The sequence below is a fragment of the Falco naumanni genome, chromosome 3 (genome assembly GCF_017639655.2).
Source record: "Falco naumanni isolate bFalNau1 chromosome 3, bFalNau1.pat, whole genome shotgun sequence".
Taxonomy (NCBI): domain Eukaryota; kingdom Metazoa; phylum Chordata; class Aves; order Falconiformes; family Falconidae; genus Falco; species Falco naumanni.
In genome coordinates this window covers 46,226,837-46,250,407 of record NC_054056.1, presented here as the reverse complement: position 1 = coordinate 46,250,407, position 23,571 = coordinate 46,226,837, and the positions used below count along the sequence as shown (strand labels likewise).

Here is a 23,571-nt window from a genome sequence, read left to right as displayed (position 1 = left end):
AAGTAAGAGAGACAATTAAGCTCCAATTAATATTTTTTTCTTGCTTTCTCCATCCTTCCCTTACTCCTACCATACCAGTCTCATGCTAGCCATGTCAGACACTCTGCCTATAGCAGGCACTGAGAGCACCCCTGTAACCAGCACAGCTGGAAGACAGGGAGTGGGTATATGGTCTAAAAACCTCCTGCACTGGATCCTACACCAAAGCTCCTCCCATACTGTGTCTTTCATCAGCTACTGCAGATGCCACGCAGAGGATACAGAGCAAGATGCTGCAGGAGATCCAAGGCGCTGGTGGTGATAGGGAGATTTGTGGTGGAAAACAGCAGAGGAAACGAAAGACAGAAGTATATGACTCTCCATATTATTTTTTTTTCCAGCTCAGTCCAGTCACAACCATCCTAGGTTGATGGCTCTGTGCTACAAACTCACTGTGACCTCACAGCAAAGTGCTGTTTGCGGCATGGAAAAAAAGGTGGATCATATGGGTCAATCTTGCAATATGAACAATTTTGCAAAACTGATTTGCTGATGAAGAGCCTCATTTTAGAGGGTTTTATATGATGCCTTCCACACTCTTACAGAAGCACTGATCTAATACATTGTATTTAAATAATTTCCCTCAAAGTATGCACATTTGTGTGGGTTTTGGCTGGGATAGAGTTAATTTTCTACATAGTAGCTAGTATGGGCTGTGTTTGGATTTGTGCTAGAAACAGTGTTCCCAATTCAGGGATGCTTTGGTTGCTGCTGAGCAGCTCACACAGAGCCAAGGGCTTTTCTGCTCCTCACCCACCCACCAGCAAGCAGGCTGGGGGGCACGAGAAGCTGGAGGGGACACAGCCGGGACAGCTGACCCCAGCTGACCAAAAGGATATCCCGTACCACATGGTGTCACGCTCAGCATATGAAGCTGGGGGAAGCTGGGGGAGGAAGGGGGTGATGTTTGTCTTCCCAAGTCACTGTTAGGTGTGATGGAGCCCGGCTCTCCAGATGACTTTGACACCTGCTGGCCCATGGGATGTGATGAATGAATTCCTTGTTTTGCTTTACCTACTAAACTGCCTTTATCTCAACCCACGGGTTTTCTCACTTTTACTCTTCTGATTCTCTGCCCCATCCCACTGTGGGACAGTGAGTGAGCACCTATATGGGGCTTAGTTGCCAGCTGGGGTTAAACCACAACAACGTTCCTGCAAAAATCTTGTATTTTTATTCTGAAAAAAACCCTGCATTTAACATTTTAAACCCAGGATTGTTACAACAAGCAAGCAGAATCATAGAGTCATTTAGGTTGGAAAAGACCTTAAGATCTTAAGATCATCGAGTCCAACCATTAACCCAGTACTGCCAAGTCTGCCACTAAACCACGTCCCTAAGTGTCACATCTATACATCTTCTAAATACCTCCAGGGATTTTGACTCAACCACTTCCTTGGGCAGCCTGTAACATATATATTTTAATGAGGAAGTACTATTCTTGCTAGAATTTTTCATAGATAGGCCACCTACTCAAATCAGTCTTGAAGAGATTATTCTTCCCATATATTGTCTAGTATTATTTAATGTGTTAAAGTTTATCTATAGTCACGTCACTATTTATAAACAGTCTTTCATGTGATGATCCCTCAGAAACTTAAGACAGTACACAGAGTAGTTTCATGTACTAGAATTAACCTAAAACTTATATTCTATTTTAGTACTAAACTTAGTAAGAAAAAAATAATCAGAACACTAATTATTTAATGAACCATTTTAACAAGTGACTCATACTTTATCAGCTGATGTGCAGTTTACTTCTACTAATTCAATTTAAATATTAAATCATCTTTAAAGTGTTTTGGTTTATAAATTTTTATTTCCAGCACACTTAGGGAACAACAACAACAACAAAAGAGGGAAACTAACACTTATTCACATTTGTAAACCAGTTAAAAAATAAATCTGATGACCATGTTAGAATTTTATCATCATATAGTCTGATTAGACTATACTATTGTCTACAATAGTTGTCTTAGACAATCAGTTGGTCTTACAACCACAAAGTTCTGGGTAGAAATTTTGAAATGAATGTTGTGTTAAACATACTGTTTTCTAAAAGCTGAAATCCTTCAGTAATATGATGTTTTGTCTAACAGCTTTTGTGGCTCCAAAACTCTATTTAATCAACTGGAGTCAAGACTGAAAATAGACCTTTAGACACGAACCAATTTTACACTGTCCAAGGGTTTTATTTTCTTTCAAGCACAAAATGATATATTTAAAAAGCTCAAAAGGTTTCATAAAGCTGAATTAATCATCCACATTGCTCCTCTGTAAAAATATCTGAAGACACCTGATTGTAGGTAGGTTTGGTAATTATTGTATCTCCTTAAACTGATAACTTAAATACTTCAGGAGTCAAAACTTTTTACACATGAAGTAGGCATCTTTGCTCCTTATCTGCATCTCTTTCAGTAAGGGATCATTACCTGTATTTTGTAAATTAATGACTATGTGAATTGGCCTTCTTACTTTTTCCTAGCTGCATTAGTTTTCACATCATTCTTCTTTCTATTGTCCCAAGTACCACCTGAAAAGGATCAGCACCTCTCTAGCAATCCACAAAATGAGAAAAATCAATCCACAAGAGAAGCAGAACATGTGGTTTGGGGCAAACTTATAAAGAACAAAAGGAAGCAGCTCACATGATCAGACTCGGGATGTCTTAAGAAAACTTCAGGTAACTACACATGCATCAGTCTGCATATCCAGTCTGTATTTTTGCGTATGTGTATTTAGACACACAGTTCTGAATAAACACTTATCTCTAATCTGCAGAAAATATTTTAATTTTTAAAATGCTACAAGTTTGAAATGAGGCAGTACTATAGTACTTACACAAGTACATCCTGAGGTATGTATTTCTGATTTAAGAGTATCCAGTTCCCTTTTCCAGGTGTATGTTTACACGCTAACCAGCTACATGGATTTTTTTTTTTTTTTTCCAGTTGATTTTACATAGATTAATAGGATTTGTGGTCATTTCAGTAGAGCAAGAAGCTCAAGTTGTTAGTTGTACTTGTTTACAGAGGTGGAGAGGAAGCCCCTTTTGTTGTACCACAGGAGAAGGAGTTACTGATGAGGCTTGATCTGCATAAAACAAGGAAGTGTTTCACCTTTGCTGTTTAAGAGTGTTATACAAACCAGTGATTTTAACTTGGACATAGAATGAGTAGAAAGACCTTCAGACCAGAGCTAGTTTTAAAACACACTCCACAACTTCACTAATAAACCTTGCTTCCTTCAAGAAGTGCTTTAAAGCCAGCAAAACAAAGCCAGTATGTTCCAGACACAGTATTCTATGTCTGGAAAAAGCATCAAGGTCAACCTCTTGTCACCAAAGGCAATCCCCAAAGGTAGTCTTCTAAAGGCAGATGGTGATCCTTAGACTGCAACAGCAGATGATATTGGAGAAGAAACAGATAACACCGGCGTTGTGGTCCTGTGAAACTCCAACCCTTACAACAGTCCTGATTACAACAGATATTATTCCCCAAGGAAAAAAAATACAATAGCACTGTGGAATTCCACAAGGTTAGGTCAAATGAATGAAGGAGGCTAAACAGTTGCTCTCTAGCAGCCCATAAAGCTTTCATACTATAACAGCAGGTACAGTCCAATGAGACAAAATGAACTCTCATCCTTTGTAGTTGGCTTACAAGTCTTCAAGTAAGCTGGCAACGGAATGACAGTGAAAAGTGTAATATGAAGTGACAGTGAAGTGTGATACAAATGACACTGAAAAGACTGATATGAATTTGGAACAGCATCATTAGACTACATAGGGTGGTGCTGTTAATTACGAAGTAGGACGTCTACAAATTGAGCAGGAACATAGTATTAGATTAACCACACTAACCTAAAAATAATTCCTCCATCCTACAAGCATAGGAGCAACTGCAAGGACAAAGAAGTAGAGAAATTCTGCAGTGACATCAGAAGGGTCTGGCAGCTGCTTCTTAATGGGAACACAGACCTCTGGACAGCATCCATCAGCTCTGCCCTGACAAAAGGACAATTGTACAGTGAAGTCCATGCATGCCAAGTCAAACAGCAGAACGACTTGTAAGACTGACTCAGTAATAAAATTGGTTTTGCCCATTCATAAACCATCAAGGTGATGCACAAGCATATCGACAGATGTAAACTAGATGAATGTTATCATCATTTCAGTAAGTACAACTCTGCCATGAAAGTAAACAAATCAATATTTCAAAACCTATAAAGTGGCAAGACACAAAAGCCATACTTTATGTTTTCTGCCTTGGCAGAAAAACCTAGCAGTGGGACTTTCATTTACATGGGGTGGTGTGAACAAGACATAGTACCTAATCCAAACCTCTTTCGATATCCTCTATGGAATTTGGTTCCCTTTACGTTTCACAGCAATAACAGCATCTTCATTCATTTTGGAAGCACCTATCACAGAGACTACCAGCTCATCCAGATGCTTTGGACTGCATTGGCTGCATTTTCTCTTCTCATCCATCTCACCTCTCTTTGCATCTGAGCAGATATGAACCGACACTGTCTGCAAACAAAGAAACATGTCTCCTCTTGCCCAGCAAAGTGGAAAACATTTCCCCAACCTGCACTGTCCTCCAGCACAGCCAGATTAATATTCTTTGGTTTAAGCATCAGTCATTCTGGGTGAGGAATTCCACTTGGGGTGGGGTGGGGGCAGCAGGCTAGACACATTTTTATGTACAGGTAGACTCAGAGACTCTTACGATCATCACTTACAACAACTATGTGTGTTGGAGAAACCACTTTTTGATAGCCTTCTACTAGCTTTGAGTATGTTTCCTGACATACTGCCTATAAAGCTTGTGAACAACTGTGAAGTATTTCCAAATAGGCTGTTACAAATAATTCTGAATAACTGTCATTCAGCAAGCTTTTTACAGACATTGTTGCCTCCTTAGAAAAAAAGAGATTGACTGAGAACATTAAATCAATATAAGCCCAAGCCAATCTTTGGCTTTAGTGTGAGACTGAAAATTGGCCTTCAAGCGTTTTGAACATTTTTGTACTTCCTTCAAGATCTGCGTAGCACAGATCAACCTTGAAAATTCTTGGTCCATTCTAGGTCCTCAATGCTATTACTTGAATATTAACTAGTAGGTCAGATAGAAGAAAATGTTTTTTACTGAAACCATTAACAAGAAAGTTTTACACTGAGGTCTTCCATCTGCCTTCCTGTTCCTTGGCAGCAGTCGGAGTCCCACTGCCCTGTCTCAACATCTAACAGCTGTAAGTAGCTGAAAAAAAATCTTTGTCCAAGAGACTCCCGCTTTGCCAACAATGAACTTCTGCCTTCAAGTCTTGGAGAGAATTCAAATATCCACGACTTTTGCAAGCTAAAGTGCAGGCTCAGCCCTCCATGTCTACTGTTCCAGAAACATAGAAAATAGGTCCATTTTGTACAAGCAGGTCTATAGCAGGTCTTAGATTTTGTCTTCATCATTTGATACCATACATTAAGAACTGAAGTAGTACCATTGTATTCTAGTGTGTCCTATTTATATATGGAAGTACATGCACTCATAAACAGTAACATGAATTACCACGATAAATCAGGAGCTATTCTGCAAGTCAGAAGAAGTAGGATTATTCTGATTAAACGCAGAAATTCTCATCAACACAAACCACTTTAGGTTTCCATGGTTCTCAGAGCTTTAGGGTGTGATTCCTTTCATCGTAAATTAGATGCCTAAAACAGGTCAGATTAATCTCACCTAGCTCTACCTATTTCTCCCTACTGACTCCACAGACAGCCCAAGGTGACTAGTTCAGACACAGACATAAAAAGTTAAGGGAGATTCACCTTATTCAAGATGCCTGCAAGCTACTGATAATCTCTCTTTCTGTAGGATAGCCCAAGAGGTATCACGTGTTTATACTAGGAACCACCTATCCTGTAGAAACTGGTGGAAAAATAATTGGAAATGCTGAGTGATCATAACTTTACACATCCTAAAAGAAAAACAACTTTTATAAAAATGGAGAAAATAGAACACCTAATCAAAATAGCAAAACAACAAAATCCACCTCCCCACCTCATTTACCTGAAAAGACACATTTAAAAGGCCTTAGTTTGTTAACTTTTACAAAAATAAAACCTGAGAAAGTTTCCCACACAACAGATAGGCAAAATCATTTAAGCTAAAGCACAACACTGGCAATAAACCAAATACTAATAAACTGACTTCGAACTTGCCTTAGCCAAAAATTCGAAGGCTTCTAATTTTCACAGGAACTCAGCTGGGGAACAACCAGTGTATAACAAGGCAAAGAGCCCTGCCACATTGAAGATGGACTATGACAGCCTTCTCAAAGGGATTTATGTACTACAGCAGCTGTGATGGCAAGAGAAAAGACACGATTATTCAGGATGCCCCTTCCAATCCTATACTCCTAATTTAAGTTTCTACTAAATAGCAGAGGTCAAAATGATCAAAGAGCAAATAGCACCAGTGTTAATGTAATTCAAGATCCAACTTTAAATCTTTCCTCTTCTTCCTCCAACTCACGCACATCCGAGTCCCCAGTGCCTTCATCTGACCCTAAGCCACTGGTGCCAAATGGACTAAGCAGCTCTATTATTTTCTTCAAGTAAATCACCTCCACCCGGATACTGAAGAATGAACAAGACAGCTTCTAAACCCTCTCCCCTCATTACAACAGAGAGAGTAGTATACAGCTATACAACAGAAAATAATCTGAATTCACCCCGGCAGCACCCTTATTCATGCACTATACGATACTGCATTTCAAAGCTGAAGGACCACACAGATAGACCACTCCAGTAAAACACTTCCTTTAGGAAACTAAGAATTATTTTACATATTTATGATAAATAACCACAAGACATAATCTAGAAAACACATCGTACTTCCATTTGCAAGACAGGCTTATCTCACCAGAAGAGTTTGCCTTTCCCACTCCGACAAAGCTCCACAGCATAAACGAACTCTAGTACTGGCTGGTAGGCACCATCTAAGACCTGGCTGCAATGTGAAAAGGGCTTTTACCTGAACTTTACAGGAAGGTTCTCCTCCTCTTGGGAGGATAATCAGATATCAGAATTAAAAAAGCAAAACAGCATCACCTGTGGAGGTGGCACTGACACTCAGAGAAATGGAATCCTAAAGAAACTTTCTAGGGAAGCCTGTATACTTTATGAGAGTATATCTTACTTAAGTAAAATAAAAAGCATATAGAACAGCTGCAATGTCTGCATGGGGTGTGAACTACTGTAGGAGTGGAAAAACATACAGAAATATTTTAGAAAAAAACAACAGATGAACATTCATACAGCAACAATTAAAAAAAAAACAACAAACAAAAACCTCAGATCAACTTCCCTCTCTCAAGAGTGGACAGCACCCAAATCCAATGTGGATAGCTCAGGAGAGGGGTGCAATCACACTGCTACTCCTTTTGGCACTCCATGTTGCACCACTTTATACTAGGGAGGGTAAGAGGGAAGGAAATGAGACACCTGTGGCTGCATGAAACCTGCACATTAGGGAGATGCATGTGCAAGGGGTGCTTGTAACAGCAGTAGATGTCCTATATTGCAAAGTGCAGTAAGTACTTCAGTGCTGACTGGCAGGGAAGAGGGGAGGGTAATGGGTCCAGGGAAGTGTGGGTTGATGCTAGTGGATGCAGGGGAGTTTTGTGTAGTATGTGGTGTTGAGGTTGTTGGTACCGTAAGGGAATGTTTTTATGCAGTGCAGCAAACTCTGGAGGACAATAAAAGTCTTGTGAGGTTATGCAGGGTGAAGATTAGAGAGGCAAAAGCCCAGCTAGAACTCAGGCTAGCCACTGCCATAAAAGATAACAAAAAAAATTTTTTATAAATACATTCGAAACCGAAGGAGGGCCAAGGAGAATCTCCATCTTTATTGGATGCAGGTGGGGAACACTGCCACAAAGGATAAGGAAGAGGCTGAGTTACTTAATGCCTTCTTTGCCTCAATCTTTAGTAGTCAGATCAGTTTTTTCCAGGTACCCAGCCCCCTGAGTCAAAAGGCAGGGATGGGGAGCAGCATGAAAACCCCATAGTCCAAAGGTAAATGGTCAGTGACCTGCTACACCATAGACGTGCACAAGTCTATGGGGCTGGATGGAATCCCCCCAAGGGTACTGAAGGAGCTGGCAGAATTGCTCACCAAGCCACTTTCATCATTTATCAGCAGTTCTGGCTAACTGAGGAGGTCCCAGTTGACTGAAAGTTAGCAAATGCGACACCCATCTACAAAAAGGTCCGGAAAGAGGATCTGGGGAACTACAGGCCTGTCAGCCTGGCCTTGGTGCCAGGGAAGGCCATGGAGCTGATCATCCTGAGCACCATCATGCAGCACATGTAGGACAGCCGGGGGATCAGGCCCAGCCAGCATGGGGTTATGAAAGGCAGGTCCTGCTTGACTAACCAGATTTCTTTCTATGACAAGGTGACCCACCTAGTGGATGAGGGAAGGCTGTGGATGTTGTCTGTCTAGACATTAGTAAAGCCTTTGACACAATCTCCCACACCACCTTCCTCCTGGGGAAAATGGCTGCTCATGGCTTGGATGGATGTACTCTACACTGGATTCAAAACTGGCTAGATGGTTGACCCCAAAGAGTGGTGGTGAATGGAGTTACAACCAGCTGGCAGCAGGTCACCAGTGGTGTTCCCCAGGGCTCAGTGTTGGGGCCAGTCCTGATTAATATCTTTATCGATGATCTGGATGATGGGATCAAGTGCACCCTCAGTAAATTTGCAGATGACACCAAGCTGGGCAGGCGTGTGGATCTGCTGGAGGGCAGGAAGCTCTGCAGAGGGATCTGGACAGGCTGGACTGATGGGCCAAGGCCAATTGTATGAGGTTCCACCAGGAGAAGTGCCGGGTCCTGCACCTGGGGTACAACCACCCCACGCAGAACTACAGGCCTGGGGAAGAGCGGCTGCAAAGCTGCCTGGTGGGAAAGGACCTGGGGGTGCTGGCTGATGGCTGGCTGAACATGGGCCAGCAGTGTGCCCAGGGGGCCAAGGCAGCCAACAGCACCCTGGCTTGTATCTGAAACAGTGTGGCCAGCAGGACCAGGGAAGTGATCGCCCCCCTGCTCTCAGCACTGGTGAAGATGCACCTCGAATGCAGCGTTCAGCTTTGGGCCCCTCACTGCAAGAAAGAAATCGAGGTCCTGGAGCATGTCATGAGGTTGGTGAAGGGTCTGGAGCACAAGTCTTATGAGGAGCAGCTGAGGGAACTGGGGTTGTTTGGTCTGGAGAAAAGAAGGCTCAGAGGGGACCTTATCGCTCTCTACAACTACCTGAAAGGTGGAGGTAGGTCTCTTCTCCCAGATAAGAAGAGATAGGACAAGAGGAAATGGCTCAAGTTGTGCCAGGGGAGGTTTAGATTGGATATTAGGAAAAATTTCTTCACTGAAACTGTGGTCAAGCACTGGAAACAGGCTGTCCAGGGAGGCGGTGGAATAACCATCCCTAAAAGTGTGGAAAAAAAATGTGTAGATCTGGTGCTTAGAGGCATGGTTTAGTAGTGGACTTGGCAGTCCTGGGTTAATGGTTGGATTTGATGATCTTAAAGGTCTTTTCCAATGTAAATGATTCTATGAAAAGGTGTTTGAAACTCCTGTTTGGGCCTGATTAAAGAAGTGTCTTCAGGCAGTTACTGAGGGAAAAAGTCATTATTCAATGGAGCAGGAGATGACTCAGGACAGCAGTCATACCCTCTCTTTTTGGTGAACCTAGATGGGTTTCAAAGACCAAAGTCTTTTTTTTTTTCAGTTAAACTCTATGATGGGAAAAACTACAGCCATTCAATCCTTGTTGCAGCTGGAGCCTAGACTTAGTGTTCTTGTGAGAAGATGATGGTGGACTATTTGCATGATTTTTTACTGCAAAGGGAGCAGTATTTGCATAAGTAACCTTTCACCTGATTAAGCAGTAAAAGACTCATGGGAGCAAACCGGTGAACCTAAGTAACTTATTGAAAAAGCAAAGAAAAACAGGAGGCAAAATTAAATGGCTTTATATGATCCCCTCACAGCTTGAAGTTAGTCCAGAACTTAGTGAAGACTGTACTGACATCAAGGGAACCTCATTACAAAGAAAGAACATGATGTTATAAATGGGAAAGGACAAGTAAAGTATCCCCTCCAAAATGCTGCTGACCCTGGTGAGAAGGTATATACTGACTACATAGGTTATTTCTGAACAAACAATTTTTCCAAAAATACACTGTTTGAAGTTTTCTGAAATATTAAAAAGAATTATTGCTGCTCTTAGCCAAGCTGTTCCTCACTAATTGCAATACAGCTGCTATTAGCCAATAGTCCTGGCTTTTCCAGCTTCCACAGTGATCTGAAACTCTGATAATGTTTTTCATTTTGTTTCTTCTGTAGACAGAGGCAAAAGCATTTCCTTTCCAATAGCATGACACAGGCTACAGACAGCCTGACGCCAAAGCTTTCTGCAGATCAATATATTTAATGCATTTGAAGTCAGTAAAATCTCCCAGGCTAGTCCAGAGTTGCCTGAGGAAAAAGAAAGCCAAGAGACTAAAGAGCAGTGTGGATATGGATTTAATATTCAATATGCTTACTTAACGATCTCTCCATTTTAACAGAAACCCATTTAAGATACCTTAGGTTGTAATTTAGAGTATTTTTCTCAAAAAGTTTTAGTGAGTATGGAGAAAAAAATAATGTATAAAGTGGAGTCAGATACTCTCAAATACAGATTGGCAGGAGGTATGTTTATATGCATAAAGACAAAATGGTGAACAAATCCCAAAGATTGTGGAACAAATATATTATCAACCCCATCATATTAATTCTCTTTCTCCCCATCTCCCAGATTTATTTTCTTCACTTGAATATTGCTCTAGCCACTCTTGCCTTTCCCACAGGCTTTCCTCATTTACTTAAGATACCTCTAATTTTCATTAACCTTCAGTCTTCATTGCTCCAAAGCACCCTTCTTGCCCATCGATGAATTTTTACTGCCTCTTAAATACAACAGCCAGAGGCAATCACACAAGTGAGGAAGCCAGTTGTTCTCTTATCAAACCCATCAGAATTGTTCTCTTTCCATTCAGCCTCAAAAATTCCCCAGGGATTCCCATTCACTCTGCCTTTTTCCTTGCTCCCACTCCACAAAACCATATATCAAAAAAAAAAAGAATAAGTCTCGCTAAAACAGCTGCCATACTTTTCAGTCTTATTTTGGATCCATAAAAAAAATTACTATATACTAGGCTAGCCTGTAAAACTCTGTAATACCACAGAGCAATTGCTACCTTGCTGTCAATCTTTGAAAGCTGTCAAATAATGGTACCCCAAGTTCACTATTTGCCTTAAAACAGAAACAATTTTATTACTTACAATTGGAAGAGCAACTTAATAAACTTCAGCTCTATGTACATCCTTGAGCTGCCAGAAACAATGAATAAAATAACACCTTCCACCTTAACAAATTATTAACTATGATGCTCAAACATATACTTATTTAAATTTAAATATTAATTATTTCATACTAATATTTCAGCAAGAATGAATGCAATTATTTCATCAAAGCAGATGCAGTGGGAGGTAAGCAAGAAGACTTAGCTGTTACTGCTTTGTGAGAAATAGTCTTTCAGTCATTTTTTCTTGTATGGATTAGGTGGTTAGAAAAAGAAATGTTGCCTTTCTGCTACATCAAAACATCTGGCTATGAAGTTCCAGACCACTTGTGTTGGTTTCCTGAATACTAACAGTCCAGGTTAACCCAAACTCAATAATATTTGCAAAGTGTTTATACTAAGTTTTATAGGGATATTATTGAAAATCTGGGAAGTCAGAATCAGGGTGTATCACACAATCCTCTCTGAGTGCATCACATTTTATTACAAATTTTTATCCTGGTGTGTTAAAGTGCTGCAAGAAAGTAAGGTCCCTGCCACAAATTCCAGGACCATCTGACTCCAGCAGCTCTTGGGAACGTCACTGTGTTCCTTTGTAGCAAATATACAAGGGGAACAGGTGAATTATATCATCTGGACTCAGCACAGCAAAGCAGGAGAGATTTAAAGGAACAGCTTCAGTGTCTGTTTTTTGCATAATGTTGTCTTGTGTTTGAAATGGCAGAAACCAGCTGTGGGCATTTCACCCTGGGACCAGGTCTGCCTGATGGCATGTCAGAGGCATTGGGCTACAGCCCAGCTCTCTGCATGTGTCTGCTTACCAAGTCAAATTGCAGATGCACTGCTTCAGCCAGAAGCTTTGCGTGATGCCTAACAAAGTTTCTAAAGAACTCAGTGATCAAAAAAGTGATAATCCCCTCAGAGTAACTGTCCTCCTGAAGGTTCTGAGGCCTCTTGTGTGTTGAGGTTCTTGTGATGGAAAAGTTCAGCCTAGGAGCAAGTAAGCAATTAAAATTTGCACATGCATTCAGATCACAATGCTAACTCTCCTCTGCATAAACTTCTCACTGAATCAACTCTTCCTAGCTGCTTGCCTCAGCTATTCAGCAATGCACAACAGAATATATGCATTTGAGAAAACAACCGCAGTTTCCCTTGTGTCTATTCTTCTTTGTGATCTACAGAAAGCAGGTTTTGCCCATGCTTCTATGACAAAACATAACATCTGCATGCTAAAAAAGCAAAAATATGTACTAAGAGATATAAAAAATTACCTTTCCTACCTCAACAGGACTCCCATCTGAACAGCAAAGTTTCTGTTTTGAACTTGCATTCTCAGTGATCTTAACTGTAACTTCTGTGTCCTACACCACAGGACTCAAACTTTGCACATGATTTCCTGGTCCATGAAAATGTTTATTCTCTCTCTTACATTTAAATATGGCATATGCAATGTTGTAACTTCTTGAAAGTCTAACCAATATAGCTATAAACTCTTCAGAAGGGATAGGCAAGGAAGGAGAGGTGCTGAGCTAGCCCTGTATGTTAGGGAGTGTATTGATTGTCTAGAGCTTAATGATGGTGATGATAAGGTTGAAAGTTTATGGGTAAGCATCAGGGGAAAGGACAACAAGGCAGATATCGCAGTGGGACTCTTGTTATAGACCACCCAACCAGGATGAAGAGGTAAATTAAATCAACAATCTGGATGATGGGATCAAGTGCACCCTTGGTAAGTTTGCAGATGACACCAAGCTAGGCAGGAATGTTGATCTGCTGGAGGGCAGGAAGGCTCTGCAGAGGGATCTGGACAGGCTGGACTGATGGGCCAAGGCCAATTGTATGAGGTTCCACCAGGAGAAGTGCCGGGTCCTGCACCTGGGGCACAGCCACCCCACGCAGCGCTACAGGCCTGGGGAAGAGCGGCTGCAAAGCTGCCTGGTGGGAAAGGACCTGGGGGTGCTGGCTGATGGCTGGCTGAACATGGGCCAGCAGTGTGCCCAGGGGGCCAAGGCAGCCAACAGCACCCTGGCTTGTATCTGAAACAGTGTGGCCAGCAGGAGTAGTGAAGTGCTTGTCCCCCTGCACTCAGCACTGGTGAAGATGCACCTCGAATGCAGCGTTCAGCTTTGGGCCCCTCACTGCAAGAAAGAAATCAAGATCCTGGAGTATGTTCAGACATGGTCAGTGAGGTTGGTGAAGGGTCTGGAGCACAAGTCTTATGAGGAGCAGCTGAGGGAACTGGGGTTGTTTGGTCTGGAGAAAAGAAGGCTCAGAGGGGACCCTATTGCTTGGTACAGCTACCTGAAAGGAGGTTGTAGTGAGGTGGGTGTTGGCCTCCCCCAAGTTCAAGCAATAGGACAGGAGGAAATGGCCTCAAGTTGCACCAGGGGAGGTTCAGATCAGATATTAGGAAATATTTCTTCAGTGGAAGTGCGGTCAGGAATTGGAACAGGCCACCTAGGGAGGTGGTGGAATAACCATCACTCGGGGTATTTAAAAGGTGCGTAGATGTGGCACTTAGAGGCATGTTTTAGGTGGACTTGGCAGTCCTGGGTTAATGGTTGGACTCGATTTTAAAAGGTATTTTCCAGCCTAACCAATTCTGTGATTCTATGATTCTAGTACCGAGTCAGACAAATGACAGAAAAAGTACTCTGCCTGCAATCTTCTGCTCTTTTATATGCCAGCAGAGTAGGCAAAAACTCCTGTATAGTCCATTAGCATATGGACCAGCAGCCAAAGTTCCCCTCTGCTGTATATTGGAATGGCTCAACCAGTTGACTTCAAATAACCAGTGTCATTTCATTCCAGCAAAGAGTTTGACCAGGGGTTTCACTAACACTTTTGATCATAAACACTAGAAGGGCAGTAATCCTCAAGCTCAAATAAATTAACACATTAGGTTTCTATAGCTCAGAAGAAGCAAAAGCTCTTTGGTCTAATGTGAAAAAAAGCATTTTTCTGATACATGAAAAAGACAAAAAACACAACAGCCAGAGTGTTTCAAAATAAGTGGCTCTAAAATACAAATTATTCACTCCTAAGCACATACAAGGCTAAATATTGTGGATGATAGGACATAGCAATGCTCTTCTGAAAGTTTCTCATGAGGAAGGCAAATGCTGCACTCTTTAAACTCCAAGTCGTGCAAGGAAGCTCACTGAAATCACTGGGACCATCCACCTCGCTGTGAGGTGACCTGCACCTGCACTTCCCAGTGCAAGACCTGAAACTTTAATCATCCTAGAGGGTAGGTGATACCACACTTACGTTTTGTAACCATAAAATGCGTTACATCAAGACACTTTCAACAGCAGCAAGTGGTGAATAAAAGGATACAACACAATACTGCAAGTAGAGTAGGCCTAGATTTGTTGCACTTCTTTAATAATTATTCTGAAGGAGAGGTAATGACCAACCACTAATTAATTTGGTCAGATTTGAAGAAAACTGGTAGGAAATTTTGAGGGACCTCTGATTGAAAGGGGAACTGTCATGGCAGGGAAAATTCCAAGCTGCCAATTAAAGTTCTGGTGACTCAGTAGAGTAACAGGAACTTCTCATGCAGGTTACTAGATCTTGAACTAGCTATTATCACTCAAGAAAAAAAAAATAATCACAAGTTTCATGTGAACAAGTCCTTCCCTAAAACACACATTTGCTCAGAACCCAGCAATATCATCCTCAAAAAATTTCAAGAAAGGCAGTACTGGAGTTATGACTTCTCATAACTTCCTGGAACAGCATGTTCTTGTTGGTTACCTATCTTAAAACATTGTGCCAGAAAAACAAACAACGAAACAACAAAAAAGAAACAATAGCTGAAAAATATTAGGGCAATGAAAAACTTGCCCAAAAGATAGAGACATACAAAAAAGACAAAATGTATAAAGAAAGACAAAATTGCATAAACATTTATCAAGAAAACTCACTTTCATGCTCTTTTATTCTGCTAGAATTCTGTGAAGATCTCTTCTTCTCAGAAGTGTCTACTGTAGTTGTTGCACAGGATTAAAACAAAAGAACCCCCGTATTTTCATTGAGACAAAGAGTAAGAAGAAACACAGCAATGTTATGCAATAGTGTGGAGGTGGGAATTACAACACCTTCAACAGAGCTTAATTGAACTGTATTAATCATTGCTGTGAACTATCAATAAATGCATCTATGAGCCATGTTCAGGTTAAAAGAGTGAAGACAAGGCAAGATCTTTTTTCTTGTCAGGGTAACAGCTCTAGGTGACATTAAATTGGGTATGAATTCAAAATCCCAAGCAGAAATAAAACCCAAGCTATTTCACCCTGCAATAGTCTGGAAAATAAAAGTAGTTCTTGTGTCAAATGGCTCTAAGGGGATAATCTTAGTACCACATGTTGGTAGGAGAAGAAATCTTATTAAAGCGGGTTCTTGGTTAAAAGGTATTTTGGACTACATGCAAATGTAAGTCTGAACGTGAAAACTGTCACCAGAAAGCGTTTGTTCAGTGGCTGCTGAAGCTCATTTCTCACTCTGTCTTTGAAGTCCTACACACAACTCCACCTCAGCAACAGGGTGCTTATCTCAAATTCAGGAGCCTTGTGACTCTGAAGCAACACCTAAGCCTCAAAATCTCAGATCTGCTTAGCATACACCTAACAGGCACAGGCATATTTGCACCCTTCAGAAAACACCCTTGTTTTCTAGGGCACAGCTGGAAAAGGTGGCATCCTGCATTACAGAAGCATACAGCTGGAGCACTCGGTGTGAGGGAACTCATTTCCAGGCTCTCCCCACCCTGAGGCAGTGTGGGGACACCCTTTCCAGCAGAACTACAAGCTCACCTGGAAAATAGGAGTGGGGAATGGCTCATTAGTCCCACTATAGCCCTGCCAGAGTGAAGTCACAAATTTCACACAGCCGGCAGAAAGCCTTGTGAGACAACAGCACAGCCCAGTGGCTGGGCAACTTGGTAAGGAAAGGAAAAGCCCTCAGTTTCACACAAGCATGAGATCCCACGTAGCTGTTGAGCTGCAATGATGACCATGAAGTCTGATGAGTCCTTTTAAAAAAAGCCCTGCTATGGGCACCTACCTCCAGAGAAGAGCCTGGCCTCTGCAGGCTCTGCTCAGCCTTTGCTGTGGGCTATTTCAAGGCAGTTTCCGCTGTGTTTGCAGGTTTCCACCCAATTCTAGCATGCACTAGAGAGGGAGAAGTGTGCCCCAGCCCTGTTTTTATTGAGCCTTCCTGGGACTGGCTATTGAAGACACCTGTTTCAGCCCTAGATGTGACAGCAGAGAAGCACAGAGATTACATCCTACCCTTTGTTCTTACACGCCCAGCTTTGTAAAAACTTCACAATTCTCCCACCAACTGCAGTGGGAAGTGTATTGCATCTTCTGTATTTTGATTTAACTCTCCTCTGTACCTTGCAGCTAAGGACAAAAACGTTGTCCTTGTGATAAATTTCCTTACCATAAGATTACAGACACTAACAGCAAGGAAGGAAAGAAAAACACTAGAAAAAACAGAAGTGCATTACTTAGACAAAATAATGGAAACCATTAATCACTGCAGTGACAGAACTAAATGTGAAACCTTTAATTATACAGTTAATCATTTACCGACTTCTTATTTTCCCTGTAGTAATGCTCATGAAGCTTCAATAAGATTTGAGTTTGAAGATGATTTTATTTTACAAGTCAATTGCAAAAGCAATACACATAGTAATGGTTTTAAGAATAAAAGTAATACTAACTCTAATCTTCACCTATGTTGACACTTTTACTGAACACCTTTATTGTTTTCAGTCATAGTGGCCCTCACTTAATGGCATCACTGTGTCATTGCATGTCAAGCCCATCTCCATTGCACAGTTATTATATAAAATAAACTAGAACTAAGGGGGAAATAAGTGGTTCAGAAAGTACACCACTGTATTAAAACAAGAGAGTGTAATTACACTGTTGAAGAAAACAGTGTGTTATTTATGAAGTATGGACAGACCTGTGCCCACAGGCTGTATCTGCTCCAGTGCCTTTTCTGCAAGGAGGCAAGAAGCAGCTGCTAGAGCAGAAAAGTGAAACCTCAGCCCCTGAACACCTTTCCCTAGATTCCAGAGTCCAGCAACAGAAAGCAGGGCTGCTGTTGCTGTTGCCGGCGGGTGCAGAGTGAGCAAGGGAATAACCTGATTTCTGTTAAAATTCTGTGCACCAGCACAGTATTTCAGCACACTCAGAACAGTACTTACAGAAAACAAAATAAAAAATCAAAAACAAAAAGAAAAAATAACAAAGTTCCCCTTCTTCTAACTGGAGAGTAAGGCAAAGCCCAGACAGCCTCCATGTTTACACAGATCACCTCAAAGAACGTACAGTAGGAAAAAGCAGACTTTCATCAAAGTCAAAACATTACTTGTATGCTAAGAAAAACAGCCTAATGTACTAAATACATCATCTAGTAGCAGTTGTAAAGGCACTATTATATGGCTAGATATTGCATTCTGTATCAGAGAGCTCTTGGCAGGAAAGTACTTGTCCTCTGGAGTACCCTTCGTTTTGTTCTATCGTGTTGCAGGCTCTGGCAAGTTGCCTTAAGGTTCCTAGCTGGAGTGAGCTGTCACACAGCTAAAACCGTAGTAATTCAGCTGCTCTACATTTTCTTTAAAAAAAGTGTCCACTGGGCCCATGTCTCAGGGAAGATGGGTTTGCTCTACTTATGCAGCTCATGCTTTTTGCCCTGGCACAGAAGGCAGAAGCAGATGAGGCCTTGACAATGTTTAGGGTGCAGAAATGGGCAGGACCAAATACAGTGGGGAAGCACACAGAGGGAGTTCTGGCCATCCCAATGGAAGAGGACAGCATTTTTATTATGTCTTTTGTAGAGGCACAAACCACCAGATGGAGGACTCTGAGGAAGTCTCCAGGTTTTCTTTGGGTTTTCTGCCATGTTAGTCACATGTTTAGATTTGGATCATCTTTTTAAAAAATCAGTCATCCTCTGTACATGGGACTCCTGAATCTGTTGGATTGGCATGTTGGTACTTGACAGACCTACTGGCCCACTGCTATGACTGGAGGAAACACTCCAGACTATGCTGCAGTCTGTGCCTCTACCACTTTTTGGAACAGGCAAACCCAGAAAGAATAGGGGATCACAGAATTAGGTTCTGCTTATCACAGTAGTTGATAAATATTTGCTTTTCAGCTAAGTGATTTTTTCTATTGGTGTTTTGTAAGCAAGAAAAAACTGCCTAGAGAAAGCAGGGAATACAGGCACAGATCTATAGGAGTCTAAGTACAGTCAACACTGGGAAAATTGGTTTTCTTCCTTTCTTCCCTCTTTTGGATGTCTTTTTGCATCATGAGGAGTTTGGACTGATTCAGTAATAGTTAGATACTTCTTTTCCACCCACCCAATTTGAAAAGAGCCTACGCAGCACAACATGTGTAAAACCCCCACAACACAGCACTGCCTATTCTTTTAAATCCATGTTCCAGGCTTGAACCGCAAATATAGGAGGTATCTGGCTTAATACTTCTCAACAAGTGTGGGTCACCAGTGTCAGAGACCTGGAAACAGGAGACATGTTTATCACCTGTTTCTCAAAAATTACCGGAGAGGAAATTCCTGAGGCAATGCTTAAAGTAGGATCACTCTTTGTGTACCTGACAACGTAAGACTGAGATTCTGGGACATTTACTCACCCTGCAAGCAAGATGATCTGTTGGTCTTTGGAGTTTTTCTCTCTTCCCTTTCTCTAGTCCACTCATGCATCAGGTCCCTTAGAGTTATGGGACAGCCAAGTAAATTTACGTTTCTTGCTCTGGGTGTAAGATGGTTTCCTGTGACAGAGAGGATATAGAGACCAAATGTGGCATATGAAGGCATTGAAACAATCGTTTCTAATCATACTATAATTCAAGTAGTTCCTACCCCCATGCCTCCAACAGTAGACAATACCGAGGAATAAAAAACCCAAGAAATGGTTTCCAAATAAGCAGCCTGGGGGAATTATTGCTTGGGAAGTGCCAGAATCTTTTATGCTGCCCTATTTAGTTGTAGAGAAATAATATGTGAGGAGAGTTTCCGGTGTTTCACTCAATAGTATCTTATATCAATCAATTTTACTAGTTAACTTGACACATTTCAAATAAGTTTTTCTTTCATCAGTGTTAAATGCCTTCATTTCTAAGGTTTCTATCCCACTGTTCAGGTATTGCAGCAATGACCATGATCACTTCTGAAATATTGATTCAATCCCATCATGCCATGCATATACTCTTTCCTGTACCTTCTGTAAACTATCTTTTCTACTTGTTTTTCAATTCAGGATGTCTTCCTTAAAGATTATTCACTGGTTTTGTGGCATTTTTGAATACCTATAGACTTTTCCTATTTAATGATGAACTGGTCAGACCTAAATATATTTCAAAATGGTGACCAAACATTTCTGATTCCCTCTTTTCCACTAAGTGAGCTGTGGGAGACCAGTTCAAAGTCAAGCACGATAATCATCTATGGCACTTTTTTGCTCCATTTCCCGCAGAAAATCAGTGCATCTGGTAGAGAAGCGGAAGAGGAGGATTTGGATCGCACACATGAATCACGTCATCTATGACCACTGGGCTGCCATGGATCAAATGGAAAAAAGAAAACATGTAAAGCCCCAGACACACTGTACTTTAGAACATCATTAAAAGCAGAAATGGGCAAATGTCTAGCTTTGAGGATTTCAGAGCTCCCCTGAATAATTTTTTTCATTTATCAACTGAATGGCCAAGGTACTGGAATAACTTTAAAAAAAAAAAAAAAAAGAAACCAACAAAGACTAAGTAATTATTTTAATTGCTTCACAAAACCTAAAATACAAAGGACTTTCACTAGGGATAACTTTGGAGATGAGATTGTAAACTTCTCTTCAGAGATTTTTCTATTAAAGGTCATGGGTATCAAAATCTATCGTCTCACTTTGCATCAGTTATAAAGCTACTATAAATGAAGTCTTCTGTGTGGCACCTTGTTGCTGATTCCCACTCCAGTGTAATCAGCACTGCAGACACAGGAAATTCTTAAAATAATCAGCAGTATTGTCTACTTACTGCACTTAAAATGGAGTCAGTTTTAAGATATTCATTGTCATTGCTCATTGAGCAGATTATTTTATTACTGTTTAGACCAACACAAGTACTATGTCAAAATACAGTGTAACCATGACAATACTGATTCATATTTTATCGTTCTCTTTACCACTAAGCAAATTAAATCATTTTGCTGAATTATTTCTTCATAATAACAATATGATAATTTCCAAGCAGCAGTTCCGTGACAATTATAAATACATCAATATATCTTTCTTAGATAAAAACAGATCTTACAACTGGGAAATACAGTGCTTATGCTACTGAAGCTGTTAAAGAACGCACAGCGACTGTTCCAAAGTTCTGGCTAAAAAAAAATTTTCCAGAAAAAAGTGAAAATACTTGGCACCTTCTAAGCAAACATTTAAAAAAAAAAACTGTAGCAAATTTACTCACATACAAATGAAAAACAATGCTATAAAAAGAAAACCTTGTGGAAGTACAATGCTTTTATATCCTTCAGATTACACTGCTATATCTTGCTGAAAATGATTTAGGGATGTGAGGATGGAAAGGTGAAAATCTAAAAATTAAACTCATCATTTGCATCAATTTTTTTTGACAGTTCAAATGAAAATATGCCTCCTGAAAACCAAGACGGCAAAGAGGCCCAGAAGAGCAAGCTGCTTGCTGAGGACAGCCTCCCCCATGCACAGGAACTTCCCAGACAGCCATGTGGAAAGTCACGTAGGCCAGCAGAAGGGCAGTGTGGACAGAGAATGAAGAAGCTGGGAGAGTTACTTGGGAACAGCACAGAACTTCCTTGCTCTGACCTGCTTGGATCAAACTGGGGAAGCCAGACTCGAGCTGGACTTGAAACTGGTGAGAGACACAAGGGGCAACCAGATGAGCTTCTAGGGGAACATCAGCAGTAAAAGGAAGACTGAGGAACAGGTAGCTGGGAGAGGCTGGTGAATCTCCATCCTTGTAGACAGTCCGAACTCAACTGAAAGTGGCCCTGAGCAAAGTTATCTAAGTTTGCCTTGCTTGGACTAGGACATTGTTCATGCCCTCCAGAGGTCTGCTCTAACCAACACGATTCTGTGATTCTATGAAATACTTAATTTGCCTGCAGTTTTCTTCCCTCTGAATAGAAGAAGTGTGGAAGTAAAAAGAAAAAAGAAAAAGTAACAATTTATTTCATATTTAATACTTTTCTAGAGAGAAGAGATGCTGAATTTGAATAGAAAATACTGTGAATGGCATAACACAGTTAGACTGTCACCAACTGCATTTTTTTTTTATTTCACTCTATTACCTATATGATTTTGTAAGCCATTTAGCTTGTTCCGCTTTTTTTCCTTTTACTGAATTAATGCATACTGATACAAAAAGATTAACTGATGACCTAGTTCTCACCTTGTTCTTGACTGATCTAGGTAAGCTCCAGGTCTAGGGAGGTGCTGGGATTGATTGGTAGGCAGCTGTCCCTGTGCTACACGCTGTAGCTCACAAGTGATGTTGTTAAGTAGGAATAGACAGGACATGGAGATCTTGAGTCCAGCCTTCACTAAAGAACTTATAAGGGCCTTTCATTTCACCTGATGTTTCCTTCAGCAGAAAGCTTCCGCTGTACCCTGGGATGGCACCAGAGTGTAGGTACTATAATTTTTCTAGGTGCGTGTTCCATCTGTTTCTCCCTCTTTGCCTCTTCATGTTTACCAAGAAAAAACAAGAATTTAGCACCATATACTTTTCAAGCCTGAGTAAGAAGCTTAATTATTCAGACAAAATACCATTGATTTGAAAGTGTCTGAACAAATGAAATTAGGGCTTCCGAGCCTCATTGAGAAGGACAGCCAAGCTTCTCAGGGAATTTCCAATTGTTACTTACAGTTCTTGTTCCTTTCTTTTATTTCAGGGGCATTTGATACAATACAGTGCAACTTCTGGTATTGCATGCACACAGCTTCTTTTGAAATCAGAGGGACTTTGCTTAAGAGGCAGACCTTCAGCTTCCTCTGAATTCAAGAGAAACTTCTGTGCACCTAAAGGCAGTATACAAATCAGGGAAGCTGAACAGAAGTGATAAAAATGAAATGGCAGGGCTGATTAAACATCCACTAAGATGAATGGGACCATATACATCTATGAATGTGTTACTCTTAAACGTAAAGCAAATCTCACACTCCTTCATTGACTTCTTACACCATAAATTCAGGTTTCTCTAGTGTCATTCCACAGGGTCATTTTCCAACAAGTTATGCCTTTTTTTCTTCAGTCTTTCCAAGCGTAAGCATTTAAGACAATGGACAATCATCTTGCCAGTATTCATTTTTATTACAGTAGGCATGCTACAAAATACAGACCCTGTACACTATGTTTACTGAACATAGGTAGGAAGCAACTTCCCAGGCTATAAATGGACCATCTTACTCATTATGTTATTTGCTATAATATGTGAATACTAACAAGTTGCAGATCCAACAAATATAAAAAAATGGCTACCCAAAAAGCCCTAAAATTAAGTTCTTGACAGATAATAACTGATGCTGTACAACCCTACTTTTATGTTATGAACAATATGTACACTATATTTATGCAGAAGAAACCAGTATTTAAAACTCTTACATCTATCATAAAAATAGATTTTATTACAGAAAACAGTGCCTTCCCATAAGAGATTTACAATTGATTAAAAAGGATGGCTTGTCCTAAAATACTTACATGATTGCATGCAAAGAAAACAGATGGTCTGTGTAACAGTAATTTGATTTCTTCCAGTAAACATTACTCATGGTATAGAAAATGCTTATGTTGATATCTTCCAGAATGATGCGTGTGCTTTGCATCTCTCTTTAAATGAAGCCTGCAATTCTGTTCAAGAAACAGCACAGCAGCTCTGGTTTCCCAACAAATCAAATAAAATCAGGTAGTCTAATGCATCATTCCTTACTTAAGAGCCTGACAACAGAGATTGATTTTAACTTTTCACTCTCCCAAAAGTGCTTAACATAATGCCACACTCCTTTCCCATTTACTGCTTTTGAAACACT

General features: G+C 40.7%; 1 long non-coding RNA gene across 1 annotated transcript in view; it reads right to left on the bottom strand.

The window, feature by feature from the left end:
• Positions 1-23,571, bottom strand: part of LOC121085765 — a 342,524-nt gene that overhangs the window by 220,935 nt on the left and 98,018 nt on the right. The window contains exon 2 of the long non-coding RNA XR_005827182.1: positions 19,142-19,279. This is a non-coding gene — a long non-coding RNA (uncharacterized LOC121085765). The remainder of the gene's footprint in view (positions 1-19,141; positions 19,280-23,571) is intronic.